The sequence below is a fragment of the Muntiacus reevesi genome, chromosome 12, assembly GCF_963930625.1.
Source record: "Muntiacus reevesi chromosome 12, mMunRee1.1, whole genome shotgun sequence".
Lineage (NCBI taxonomy): Eukaryota > Metazoa > Chordata > Mammalia > Artiodactyla > Cervidae > Muntiacus > Muntiacus reevesi.
This window is the reverse complement of record NC_089260.1, coordinates 79,362,400-79,377,138: the sequence shown is the minus strand read 5'-3', so window position 1 is coordinate 79,377,138 and position 14,739 is coordinate 79,362,400. Positions and strand designations below refer to the sequence as shown.

At 37.4% G+C, this 14,739-nt stretch overlaps 1 pseudogene; it reads right to left on the bottom strand.

The window, feature by feature from the left end:
- The window catches only part of LOC136144773 (centrosomal protein of 135 kDa-like), a 37,033-nt pseudogene that overhangs the window by 8,748 nt on the left and 13,546 nt on the right, over nt 1–14,739 (bottom strand).

The window sequence follows — 14,739 nt, the reverse complement described above, 5'->3', positions numbered from 1 at the left end:
GATGCCCCTGCACTCTTCCCAGATATATAATGAGCTATTCAATCTCCCTTAATTTCCAGGAATCAGTACCTTACACTTTGTTCTTAAGTAGTTTTCCTAATTAATGCAGTGTTCCTAAAGTCACAGACTACAAAATGGTCACCGAAGACTACAAAAATGAAAATTAAGAAAAACTTCCTAAAAATAAGTATGAATAACATTACATTATTACAATAATAAACCAAAAGTTTGCTCATAAAGCTCTTTTTTGCCTTATCAAACACTCTCACAAAGAGATATTACCTTTTCTAGTGTTTTAAATACTGGAATTTTTTCACATGTAGAATGACTTCTAGAGCAAGATCTTCGCTGTATTATATGTTGGAGTTTTTTTAGTTCTTTCTTATAAAAATCTCATTCATCTTCTATACCTTTCAGAAACGTATCTAAACGAGAAGGTGACTTGTCTCGTCATTTTATTCCATGTTCTAGTCTCATCCTCTCAATTTCCACAGTAAGTTCTCTTTCTGCAAATTAAAGTCATAAAATCTTAAAACAATGTTGCATATAAAATGTATAATCAGCCAAATAAACTATAATTTTTACAATGAAAGCTACTAAAAATCATTAGCTGTTTTGCATATCACCTACAACTGCCAAATATCAAAGAGGTAAATGCTGAAAGGAAAAGATTTAAAAAAAATTATATTAAAAGTTTAAATAAAATCCAATAAGTCAAGTCCTGCTTTTGTCATATACAAGTCTGGGTACTATTCAGTACTACACAGTGAACAATAAACTCTCACATGGTACTTACTCTCTGATGACCTGAAAATGCACTAAAAGAAAATTTACCTGTTCAAACTGGTTATAATATGCGTGACTTTAACATGAAGCTTAAATTTAACATAGTATACACAGAATAACTAGTCTTTCCTCACACAAGCACAATTATTAACTTTTACCATAGAAATGACATTTTCAGGAGTCAAAAGTAGCCTGTGCATGCATGCATGCTAAGTCACTTCAGTTGTGTCTGACTCTAGGCGACCCCATGGACTGTATGTAGCCCACCAGGCTCCTCTGTCCACGGCAAGAATCCTGGAGTGGGTAGCCATGCCCTCCTCCAGGGGATCTTACCAACCCAGGGATGGAACCCCCATCATTCATGTCTCCTGCACTGGCAGGCAGGTACTTCACCTCTAGGACCACCTGGGAAGCCAAAAGTTGCCTAATATTGGCAATTTTGTATAGTTCAATCTAATTTAACTGATGTTCTTTACAATTCAAAGTCATGAAGTGATTTTCAAGACATATTCCAAGTCACTTACCATCTTCTTTCATTCATTTGACAGATAATTATTGAGAATTTACTGTAGGTCCAGCATGAGCTAAGAATACAGTATGAAAAACATGTCCAAGGTCAAATAATTATTCTAACTGTAGCAGGACAAGAGTCACAAAAGAACAGTGTGCAATACAATCCAGAGGATGAACAGCAGAATTTATTCTGAGTGACCAGAGAGGTTAAGAAAGTAAGAGAGCTGAAGGAATGGGCAAATGCCTTAAATGGTAAGTCAAACTGATGAATGAAAAGTGTCCACTGTATTTGGCACAATGGAGGTGACTGGTGACCTTAACGAGAGCAGTTGTACTGGTGAAGTAGAGGACAGAAGCAAACTGGAGTGGACTGAGGTGCTAAATGAAGAAGGAAATGGCAAACCACCCCAGTATTCTTGCCTGGAGAACTCTGTGGACAGAGGAGCCTGGTGGGCTGCCGTCTATGGGGTCACACAGAGTCAGACACTACTGAAGCAACTTAGCAGCAGCAGCAGCAGAGGTGCTAAAGGATAGAAGGTGATCAAGCAGAAAAGCAGGGATGAATGACTTTTCAAGATGTAAAAGCTATAATGAGGAGGAAAGAGTAGCTGGATAGGGATGGGTCACAGTTTTTGCTTTAGAATGGGAAAAGGGAAAAGCATGTTTGAATACCAATGGGGAAAAAACAGTACAAAAGCTAATGTTATCAAAAAGAGATAATATGTAGCATTTTAAAGTGAGAGAGAATGGGACCTAGAGAACAGATGGAGGCAGTGGCCCATCATAAAAGCCAAATGGCTCCACTCTAACAGGGAAGATAAGGATGGACAGGTTCAAGATCTGGGGACAGGAAACATGGAATGCCTCCCTGATGGCTTCTGTTCTTTTAGGAAAACTGGAGGTAAGATCATCTACTCAGAATGGGTTTACTGAGAATGAAAAACACTTGAGTATGTTCCCGCAGGATGGGAGATCAAGCAGTAAGGAATATAGAGTAAGATCTCCATACCTCACTGAAGGGGGCGCTGTGGTTCGGGGCCATGTAACTTCCAGTGCTATAGCTACCGTCCGGGGCACACGCTTGCTCCTAGGAAGAAAAGTTATGACCAACCTAGACAGCATATTAAAAGCAGAGACATTACTTTGACAACAGAGGTCCATTTAGTCAAAACTATGGCTTTTCCAGTAGTTATGTATGGGTGTGAGAGTTGGACTAAAAAGAAAGCTGAGTGCCAGAGAATTGATGCTTTTGAGCTGTGGTGTTGGAGAAGACCCTTGAGAGTCCCTTGGACTGCAAGGAGATCCAACCAGTCCATCCTAAAGGAGATCAGTCCTGGGTGTTCATTGGAAGGACTGATGCTGAAGCTGAAACTCCAGTACTTTGGCCACCTGATGTGAAGAGCTGACTAATTGGAAAAGCCCCTGATGCTGGGAAAGATTGAAGGCGGGAGAAGAAGGGGACGACAGAGGATGAGATGGCTGGATGGCACCACTGACTCAATGGACATGAGTCTGAGTAAACTCTGGGAGCTGGAGTGGATAGGGAGGCCTGGTGTGCTGCAGTCCATGGGGTCGCAAAGAGTCGGCTACGACTGAGTGACTGAACTGAACTCAACTGGGGCACAGGCAAGCAGCGCTTAGCTGCTCACGTGTGAATGTTTTAGCTGATCCACGGCTGGATTTTGGGTAGGAGGATGCATTCAAAACACAAAGAAACAAGGGAGTTTCAGGTATCTGAGAGATTATGCTGAAATGGCAAGATAGACATAGCATGAAAGGAAGTAAAATTGCTAACTTTCATATGTAGGCCTAAGCACTTTAATAATATATGAACTCATTTAATCCTCATGACAACCTTTTGGGTTAGGTGCCATCTTAACCACAGAGACAGGGAAACTGAAGTAACATTAAAGAACATGCTCAAGTCAAACAGCTGGTTAAGCAGACAAGGGGTCAGATAGATTAGCCCCACGGATGCTGAAGAGCCTAGGATACAGCAGCTTCTTAAAATAGCACACTGGCTTTCCTTCACTTCCTCAGACACATGGAGTTTGATGGCACCAGGATTCTGCACTTGTCATCCCCCCTGCCTGGAAGATTGCCCCAGATTGTCATAAGGCTTGGTGTCCAGCACTAAGCCCTTTGATCAGATGATCTCTAGCATACCCTCCCATTTTATCTAATACCCTGATCATCTGAGATTAATTCCTTCACTTATGTGCTACCAGTTTTTCTCCCTAACTATATTAAAGCCTCCACAAGAGCAGTGGGCCTGTGTATCTTGTTTACCTTTATACATCCCAGCACTACAGGCTCATAACCATTTGTCAAATGAATGAATGAATGAATTCTTACAAGTTCCTTAAACCAATTCATTTAGGATAAGGTACCTGGTAGAAAGTTAGCCTATTTCAAGTATGTTAAGTGTGTGCATGTGTGTGTGTGTGTGCCTGAAGGTGATAAAACTGCATTTACTTAAAAAGATTCTGTACTTCAACTTCCCACTATTTCATAATGGTCTTCCCCATAGTCTTAATTCTATTATCCTGTGTCTCAAAGAAAGATAAATTTTCATTGGAAAATATTCAGCTGGGGTTCCCTGTACCAACTAGTCAGAATATAAAAGGTTCCTGTAAGGTCCTTGAGGGAGAGAGATTTTCTACTGTATCTCAGTGCCTAGTCTGGTTTCTGATACATCGCAAACATGCAACAAATATTTATTGAATGAATGAATGAAAAAGAAACACCATCTACTACTAAAAATAAAACATTAAGAGGAAATCACACTTTTTAAGTTATTAACATTTTATATTTTACCTGTAACTGCAAAACTTTCAATTTTTTTGTTAAGTCTTTGCTTTTCTTGTTCAAGCTGATGAACAACAGTTTCCAGGTCTGATTTTTTAAGGAGTTCATCATTCAGCCTCTCCTGTTCTTTATGACATAAGCTTAATTCCTGAAAATTTTAACACTAAAATTAAGATTTCTAATATGTGTAACTCTATGGCTGATTCATATCAATGTATGACAAAACTCACTGAAAAATTAAAAAAATTAAAAAATTTTAAAAAAAAATTAAGATTTCTAGAAACTGTACAAAACATGAAAGCACACTTATTTAAGAGTAATTCACATACACACACTTTTAGTCAGTCAAATATATACCATTTCAATTAAAGTTAATTCTCAATTGAGGCTAAAAGCATCATAAAACCCAAACTCAACAGTGCTCCCTTCTAAAGTAGTAGAATTATTGGATTTTATTTTCTTTTAATTTGTTTAGCATATTGTCTTTCAAAAAAGTGAATATGACTTGCTCAATAAAAAATTTTAAGGCGTTTTTGTGTTTAAAGAAAAGTGAAAATAGACAGTGCTCTAAGACCACCACGGGTATACGTAAGCGCAGACGGTGCTCCGAGATCACCACGGGTTTACATAAGCGAAGACGGTGCTCTGAGACCACCACAGGTATACGTTAAGTGCAGATGGTGCTCTGAGACCACCACGGGTATATGTAAGTGAAGACGGTGCTCTGAGACCACCACGGGTATACATAAGCACGGGGTTATTCTCAGTTTCACCTACACAATGGGGGTAAGACCAGCACCTGGACACCGAGGAGTCATCTATGAATGACTCATCTACAGGTCCACCTATGGGTGATTCTATGAGTGTGAAACACTCTGTACAGTGTCTAACACATGGCAAGTACTTAATACATGTTAGCTAATAATACTGTTAGCCTTTATCTTAAAAATACATAAAATGTAATACCAATGGAAAAAATAAGAAAGGTCAGAAAGTAGCTACATCTTGCTGTCAGGCAACAATATTGAAACTTGGTCACAGTTCTGAGACAATATTATAAATCACATACAACTGCAAACAGTGTGCATTACAAACAGCAGTGAACAAACAGCAAAATTCCCTGTCCTCATGGAGCTTACACTATAGTGAAAACATCATCAAAACATCTACTTTACATTTCCTGACTTCATGGGACACTTTTACGTATCTATGAAACTCAAAAGTGGACAACAACTAGCAGGTTTAGCTAATTATTCAGTGTTCAGCTGAACTGACTACCTGATAAAGTAGTTGGATAAAACAGAAAGGCATTGTGATACACTGTTCATAATGAACATAACATAGTGAAAAACCAGTTAAGTATCTGAACACCTACTATGAGCCAGTGTATCACAAAAGGCTTCACTTTTTAATTTGCCTCATGACTGCCACAGAGTATTACTACTAGACTGTAAAAAGAGTGTAGTAATGAGAGAACTTGGAAGGTAGTATTAGTCTTTGTTTCCAACATTAATGGAGACTCATCCAATTTAGCAGGCTATTAAAAAAGTCTCAATTATCTATCAGGTGACCACCTAGGAATTTCTACTTGTACACAAGACATTCTTTCTGCCGGTTCTAGGCTATAAGATTATATCTAAGTTAGGTTACATCCAGGTTTATGCTGGGATGATTACTAGTTGTCTCATTTGAAGACCACCAGAATGAACAATATGACTAGTAAGATGGTTTGTACTTCCAAGCAAAATAATTAAAAGAAAACTGAGTTCTTTTTAATAAAGGTCAACAATTTTATCAAGTAATTATCAGTTTTTACATTTAATATTAGTAAAATGACGAGTCATGAAGTCATTTAAGTAATATAAAATTCCTAACAGGCTTTCCAAATTTGAGTGTAACTTGCTACTTATTATATATGAGATTAAAGAAGTATACAAATATACATTCTGACTGAAATAAGTCAGAGAAAGACAAGTATCATATGGTATCACTTATATATGGAATCTAAAAAATGGGTACAAATGAATTTATCTACAAAACAGATGTACAGTTACAGATGCAGCAAACAAACCCACGGTGAGCCGGAGGTAAGCAGGGAGAGGGCGTAAAGTGGGACTGGGCACGACACATGCACACTGATGTGTGTAAACCAGGAAGCTAGTGAGGACCCCTGTATATACACACTGCTGTACGTAAACCAGGAAGTGAGTGAGGACCCCTGTATGTGCACACTGCTGTATGTAAACCAGGAAGTTAATGAGGACCCCCTGTATGTACACACTGCTGTATGTAAACCAGGAAGTTAATGAGGACCCCTGTATGTGCACACTGCTGTATGTAAACCAGGAAGTTAGTGAGGACCCCTGTATGTGCACACTGCTGTATGTAAACCAGGAAGTTAGTGAGGACCCCTGTATGTGCACACTGCTGTATGTAAACCAGGAAGTTAGTGAGGACCCCTGTATGTACACACTGCTGTATATAAACCAGGAAGTTAATGAGGACCCCCTGTATGTGCACACTGCTGTATATAAACCAGGAAGCTAGTGAGGACCCCTGTATATACACACTGCTGTACGTAAACCAGGAAGTGAGTGAGGACCCCCTGTATGTACACACTGCTGTATGTAAACCAGGAAGTTAGTGAGGATCCCTGTATGTGCACACTGCTGTATGTAAACCAGGAAGTTAATGAGGACCCCCTGTATGTGCACACTGCTGTATATAAACCAGGAAGTGAGTGAGGACCCCCTGTATGTGCACACTGCTGTATATAAACCAGGAAGTTAATGAGGACCCCCTGTATGTACACACTGCTGTATGTAAACCAGGAAGTTAGTGAGGACCCCTGTATGTGCACACTGCTGTATGTAAACCAGGAAGTTAGTGAGGACCCCCTGTATGTGCACACTGCTGTATGTAAACCAGGGAGTTAATGAGGACCCCCTGTATGTGCACACTGCTGTATATAAACCAGGAAGTTAATGAGGACCCCCTGTATGTGCACACTGCTGTATGTAAACCAGGAAGTTAATGAGGACCCCTGTATGTGCACACTGCTGTATGTAAACCAGGAAGTTAATGAGGACCCCCTGTATGTGCACACTGCTGTATATAAACCAGGAAGTTAATGAGGACCCCCTGTATGTGCACACTGCTGTATGTAAACCAGGAAGTTAATGAGGACCCCTGTATGTACACACTGCTGTATGTAAACCAGGAAGTTAGTGAGGACCCCTGTATGTACACACTGCTGTATGTAAAACAGGAAGTTAACAAGGACCCCCTGTATATACACACTGCTATATGTAAAATAGGAAATTAACAAGGACCCCCTGTATAGCTCAAGGAACTCTACTGAATACTCTTGTAATGGCCTCTATACATAAAAGAATCTGTAAAAAAGAGTGAATATATGTATATTATAACTGACTCACTTTGCTGTGTATCTAAAACTAACACAACATTGTAAATCAACTCTATTCCAATAAACTTTTTTTAATTTCTAGAAATATAAATAATATAAATATAAAATAATAATATAAAAATAAATAAAAATAATATAAAAAACCAAATATATAATACAATGGGATATTACTGGCCATAAAAAAGAAGTAATGATACATGCTATGATATGCATGAACATTGAAAACAATGGGTTAAGTGTAAATCACACATAAAAGGTTTACATATTGTATAATTTCATTTACATAGAATATCTAGAATAGGCAAATTATAGATTACAGAGACAGAAAGCAGATTAGCAACTGTCAGAGGTTGAGCAGAGGAAAACGAGGATTGACTGCTAATGGGTACGAGGTTTCTTTCTGGAGTGATTAAAATGTCCTGGAATTAGTAGTGATGGCTGTACTACTTTGTATCTATACCAAAACCGCTGTACACTTAAAACAGTAAATATGATAGGTAAATTATATTTAGCAAAAAAATGTAAAATAAAACATAAAATTTTTAATGAAAATTCTAGCAATTCAATACAAAACCTACTCACCAGTTGAAGTTTTCCCATTGTTTCTTCAAGATTCCACATTTCAGAAAGGTTTTTTTTAATCTCTTTCTAGGAATGAAAAGCTTATTAGGTACATACCTAAAAGTCAAGAATACTTAATGCTAGGTGACAGTGAAGATGAGGCCAAGTCATTTTTGAGTAATTCATGTTCCCTGCCATCAGTGAGAGCCAAAGCTTCAGCCAGCTCTAGGCCTCAGTTTCCATGAAGAGGACGCAAAGTTTAGCTTTCTCTTTAATTTCTGGTATCCTGAATGCTTATAGGGACCTATTTGTAACACGTGCAACAAGAGAGCCACTTGAAAATCTTCTGTCTGTGTACTTGTAGGACTTTCCTCAAGCCTTGATGTTTAGAATTCCTCTTACGGCCCTGTCATTTCCTGACTTTCCTACCCTATTTGCTTTTCCACCACCCACTACTATCAACCTGGGCTTGTGCTCAGTGCTCAGCTGTGTCCAACTCTTGGCTACCCCGAGGACTGCAGCCCACCATGCTCCTCTGTCCATTGAATTCTCCAGGCAAGAATACTGAAGAGGGCTGCCATGCCCTCATCCAGGAGACGATCAACCTGGATCCTCTAAATGGCAACTAAGAGTGCTGAATGCCAAGGTTAAAATATTATGACCTAACAGGAATCTTTTACTCAGCCAAGTTGTCATTCTCAACTACTGCCCATGTGACATGTGAAACTGTTCAGTATGTTGTGCACACATGAGAGAATATGCAAAGAAAGTAGAAAAGGAGAGCAATGAGATAACAGAAATACTGCAAAGAAACCAAAGTCACAAAAGCAAAATTAAAACTGTACTAATCGAGACTTCCCTGGTGGTTCAATGGCTAAGACTCCATGCTCCCAACACAGGGGGCCCAGGTTTGATCCCTGGTCAGGGAACTTGATCCCACGTGCCAACTAAGACTGGTAAAATAAACAATTTTTAAAAATTGCACTAATTATGTTTTCTTCATTTTCAAGGTTGTTTTGGCTATTCTGGGTCCCTTGAGATCCATATGAATTTTTGGATTTTTTCCTATTTTTGTAAAAAAAACTATCCCTGGGATTTGGAGAGGGATCACACTGAATCTGCAGATTATTTTGGGTAGTGGGGACATTCAAACAATAAAGTCTTCCAATCCATGAACATAGGATATCTTTCCATTTATTTCTGTCTCTAAATTCTTTCAGCAGTGTTCTATAGTTTTCAGTATATAAGTCTTTTGCCTCCTTGGTTAAGTTTATCCCTAAGATCTTCATTCTTTTTGACGCTACTATAAACAGGATTATTTTCTTAATTTTCTTTTTGGATTTTAATATAGAAATGCATCCAGATTCCTATGCAATGATTTTGTATCCTGCAAGTTTGCTGAATTTATTAGTTCTTTTTTTTTTATTGGCATCTTTAGGGTTTTCTGTACATAATATCATCTCATCTGGAAACAAAATTTTACTTCTTTATTTCCAATTTGAATGCCTTTTACTTCTTTTTCTTGCCTAATTCCTCTGGTCAAGACTTCCAGTACTATGTTGAACAGAAGTAGAGAGAATGGACATCCTAGTCTTGTTTCTCATCTTAGAGGGAAAGGTTTCAGTATTTCACCACTGGGTATGATGTTAGCTGTGGGCTTTTCACATATGGCCTTTATTGACGCAGTTTCTTTCTATTCTACTAATTAATGGAGATGACACTGTATAAGATTAATTCATTTTAGTTTGATGTAAAGTAGTGACCTTAAAACTATCAATAGGTTATACTCATACTTGGGATAATATAAAGATTATCCAAGTATTATGCAAAACTATCATATACATACAGTTTTACAAAATCAATATCTGGATTCCTAATTTGCAAATATCCTTCTTAAAAATTATCTACCTGAAAACCTGTGGTCTAGGTATCATGTGAATTCTTCTTTCCCATCTACCCTCCCACAATTGCCTTTTGCCCACTTTTCAAAAGAAAAGCAAGCTTCTAATTTCATACTATAATATCTCTACATATAAAAAACTTCTGAAGTACCAGACAACACCTGAAATGTTGGGGCTGGTCAAAGCCTTTTATTAAGATGCTATTTTCTCCCATTATATCTTACTAAAAGATGTCTTTTCAGTACAATTTTACTTTTTTAGCTGATAAGTACCAACATTTGTGCTACATCTGTCACTTTGATCCATTGACTACTAATAATTATAATGATAACACTTTTTACAGGAAAATGCTAACATTCTGAACCTTACAGTCACAGGACATTTTTAAATTAAAAAAATTTCAATTCATGTGTGTTTTTAATTGCACAGACATTTGATAGTTATCATAAAAAGATATTCAAGCATAAAATATGTTACAATAAGATACAATTTTGTGGGGATTTCAAGAAGGGTCATTTGGATTCTACTGGCTATATTTATAAGAACAATATGACAACTTTAAGAGATCAATGTTTACAACTGATTAGAAATTACATCCTTTGCATCTATTTAAAGATGAAAAATGTTAGCTACCAACTTAAAAATGTACAAGGACATATACAGTTTCAAAAAATACCTTTAAAGGGTTCATGAGCACATAATGACCTAGAGGACAAACTTCAGAAGCCTGCTCATAATGCAGAGAAAGGACAGATGAAAATCTTGAGTGAAAAGAGGAAGGAATCTGGAGAATTGCCATAAGAATAGATGTGCTTCAGAAAGACGCGTGAACAACTGGAGAAAGTGCCAACATTTAGAGCATGTAAATAACACTTTAAAAAAGCTTGAATTACAAAACAAACCAAAAGACCTGGATGGGATATCAAAAGAACTCAAGCTCACTCCACTCCAGGAGAATTAACGAGCGCCCCCACAGCTGAGACGTACCTTTGCTTCCTCAAGTTCTTTGTCGGCAGTCTTGAGCACTTCTTCTTTATGTCTTTCCAACTGCTGTGCTAACTGGTCTATTTCAGTTAATTCCTGGCAGAGTTTTTCATTTTTGTTACTTAAATTAACAACTTCAGATGTTACTGTTTCCTTGGTTTCCATAAGCTCTTGTATATGCTTTTCCAGGTCTTTATTAGCTTGCTGAAGAAAGTCAACCTAAATGGAATTTCTAATTCATAAATCAATAAATCGGAAAATTATCAAATACTGAACTTTCAAAATACTTCAAAACACTGTGTTTTTTAAAATACTGAAACTTAAAACTCCAGCTATTCTACATTTTCAAATTTATAGTTTTGATTTGTAAAACTGCTGATGAGTGGTTTTGTAAAAATATATATATGTCTTCAGTTTTCAAGCATGGAAGGAAAGGATAAGTAAGAAATTTGTGTGAGCCTTTTCCCAATATAGAGTTCTAAATATATGACAAGATTACCACTATGATGATATTAGTCTGGAGTGCAGTCCCATACAGTAGCCACTAGCATCTGCATATGGCTGCTGAGCACTTAAAATGTGGCTAGTCCAGAGGTGTGCTATAAATACAAAGAGGAGTCCAAAGACTCAGTACAAAAAAATAGTACAATATGCCAAAGATATCTGACAACACCAACTACATGTTGAAATGATAACATTTTGGATATATGTAAGTAGATACACTATTAAAATTAATTTCACTTGTTTTTACTTTTTTTAATCAGACTACTAGGAAATTTTAAATGACATATGTGGCTCATACCCTATTTCTACTGAACAGCACTGCTCAAGAGCTATGCTAATATTTGGGACTTAATCTACTCTGGCTGCAGTCCAGGCAGCAGTGATATCTATATTTCTAAAGATCCTATGGAAACAACCTAATGTCCTTGACAGGTGAATGGATAAAGATGATGTAGTGTGTGTGTGTGTGTGTGTGTGTGTGTGTGTGTGTGTGTGTGTGTGTGTGTGTGTGTGTGTGTGTGTGTGTGTGTGTGTGTGTGTGTGCGCGCGCGCACAAGAGTATTATTCAGCCATAAAAAGAAGGGAATAAAGCCATTTACAGACACATGGGCAAACCTAGAGATTATCACACTAAATGAAGTCAGAAAGAAGACAAATACCAGGTGATATCCCTTATGTGTGGAATAAAAAAATACAAATGAACTTACTTACAAAGCAGAAACAGACTCGAAGACACAGAAAACAAATTTATGGGTACCAAAGGGGAGAGGGGATTGGGGAGGGATAAATTAGGAGTCTGGGATCAGCAGATACAAACTGTTGTATATAAAATACACAAGGTCCTACCATATAGCACAGGGAACTATATTCAATAACATGTAATAAAACATAATGGAAGGACTTCCCTAGTGGTCCAGTAGTTAGGAATCCCAGCTGCCAAAGCAGGGGACACTAGCGCAACCCTCATCCAGAAACTAGGATCCCGCAGGCCACGGGGCAACTAAGCCTGAAAAATGCAACTCCCGAGCCCGCCCGCTGCAACTGCTAAAGACTGGGCCCTGGAGCTCAAGCTTGGCAAGAAGAGAAGCCGCCTCCGCAAGACGCCTGTGCGCTGCCTACAGTCGCCCCGGCCGTGGGAACCAAAGCCCACGTGCAGCACAGGAGCCCCAGTGCAGTTAAAAACGAAGAGCCACAACGGAAAAGAATATGAAAAACAACACTGATACAATACGGATAACTGAGTCACTTGCTGCACGCCAGAGAGTAACACACAGTGACTCAGCTGTGCTTCAGTTAAAAAAAATTTCTAAAGGCCATTTGTCATGTTTCAAGAAATCTCTTGTTCTTTCACTCTTAGGTCAAACGCATGGCAAGGCAAACTACTACATAGTTAAATAAAAACTATGTTTACTTTTTATATTTATTTTTAAAAATAATATTTGTAATATTATAAAAGAAATAAAAATTTTGAAAATGGAGAAAATCATAAAGAAGACTATCTCACCACACAAAGATAAACCTTTATTAGTGTATTTTGGCGTAGTTCTAGTGTTTTCTCTCTCTGAAAGTACATATACAATTTTTAAAGCAAATTGAGGATTACTTTTTACCTGTAGTTTATTCTCTTCTTTTAAACACCTAATACTGTGGTATTATCAATTCCTACACCTCATTAAATATAAAAACAGGATTTTTCAACAGCTGTACCCAATTTTGGATACTCTGACTCTATGTAATTTTTTCTGCTGTAGATAATACCCAAATAAAAAACCCTTCCACCTTTACAAACCCAAAGACTGTTAAAAACACTTACAATTTTATACGCTCAGTGAAATAATCATAAAAGTCGTGACCTGAATATTAAAATGAGCAATAAGCTTTTCATTGGCTTTATTTCTAGTCTCCAGAGAAAGGATATCAGAGGAGCGACCCCCATCCAATGCAATCGACAGTCGTTCTATCTCTCGTTCTCTAAGTTCAATCTGAAAACATAAAGTTGTGCTATCATTTTTAAAGATATGGTTTTGAACTGAAATGATTAACACTGCACAAATGTTTATTTGAATATACTTCCATTTTTCTTATGTCCCACAATGTACACAAAAGATTAGCATTCATATATGTTACTGACACATAAATGGTATTATGAGATCCATTTAAGCAGAGCAAAAATATACACAGAAAATCTCAACCTAAGAATTGTCAACACAGGTTTCATAAGTATTTTTATTGAAGAGATTCTTTCTAATTTTATGTTTTGTTTTTTCCCTCCTCTAAGATTAGGCAATGTTTATACAAAAAGAAACTAAGTCCCGGAACTGAGTTTGAACTACTTCAGTGCCTGGTGAAATAAATGGGAGATAAACAAATGAATATAAAACAAAAAGGAAAGTGATTTGCTATTGAAACTCATTATTAAAAAGGATATAAGGCCGGAATGAATTTGCTTTACTATCTATTATGTAGAAAAAAACAGACATACAATCAAAAACATCCCTACCAACCATGAATTCACATGCAAGAATCTACAAAAACACACACACTTTCAAACTTTGGTTTTCTTTTCAAAAAAAAAATTGAAAACAAAAACCAAGTATTCAATTTAACAAACAATTATTGAGCATAGTTCTAAATATACAAATATGAATAAAACATGATCCCTTACTTTCAGGAACACACAGCTTTACAGGAAAAGCAATAAAGTAAACCAATAATTGCTTTAATATGTTGTTCAATGATACAATAATAGAAATAGGTATATAGTACCAAAATAGTCAAGGGAACAAATAAGTCCAAAAAAGTTATAAAATATGCCAGGCAGAGAAGAAAGGAGGGATATTCTAGGCAGTGACAAAGAAGCACAGGCAACACGCTATGTTTAAAGGAGCAGAAGTGACTCAGTGTGACTGAATTACAACACGCAAGGGGAATTAACAGTTGGAGATGAGGCCAAAGAATTAGGCAGGAACTAATTATGATAAGCTCTGTATACTTCACTAGGGAGAAATATTACTCAGGACTAAAGGGTGAATGTGATAAGAATAGGGCCAGAAGCAAGGAGACCTACTGTAGGAACATATGAGAGATGATTAGAGCCTAAGAAACAGTGGGACAGGACAGAACAGAATATGTAAGTTTAAGAACTGATAGAACTCGGCAAGTGGTATGTGACAGGCAGAGAATGAGACGTATAAAGACTCCAGAATGCTGGCTTGGGTCGATGCTGAAGCTTCCAACCAAAGTTGAGCATATAGA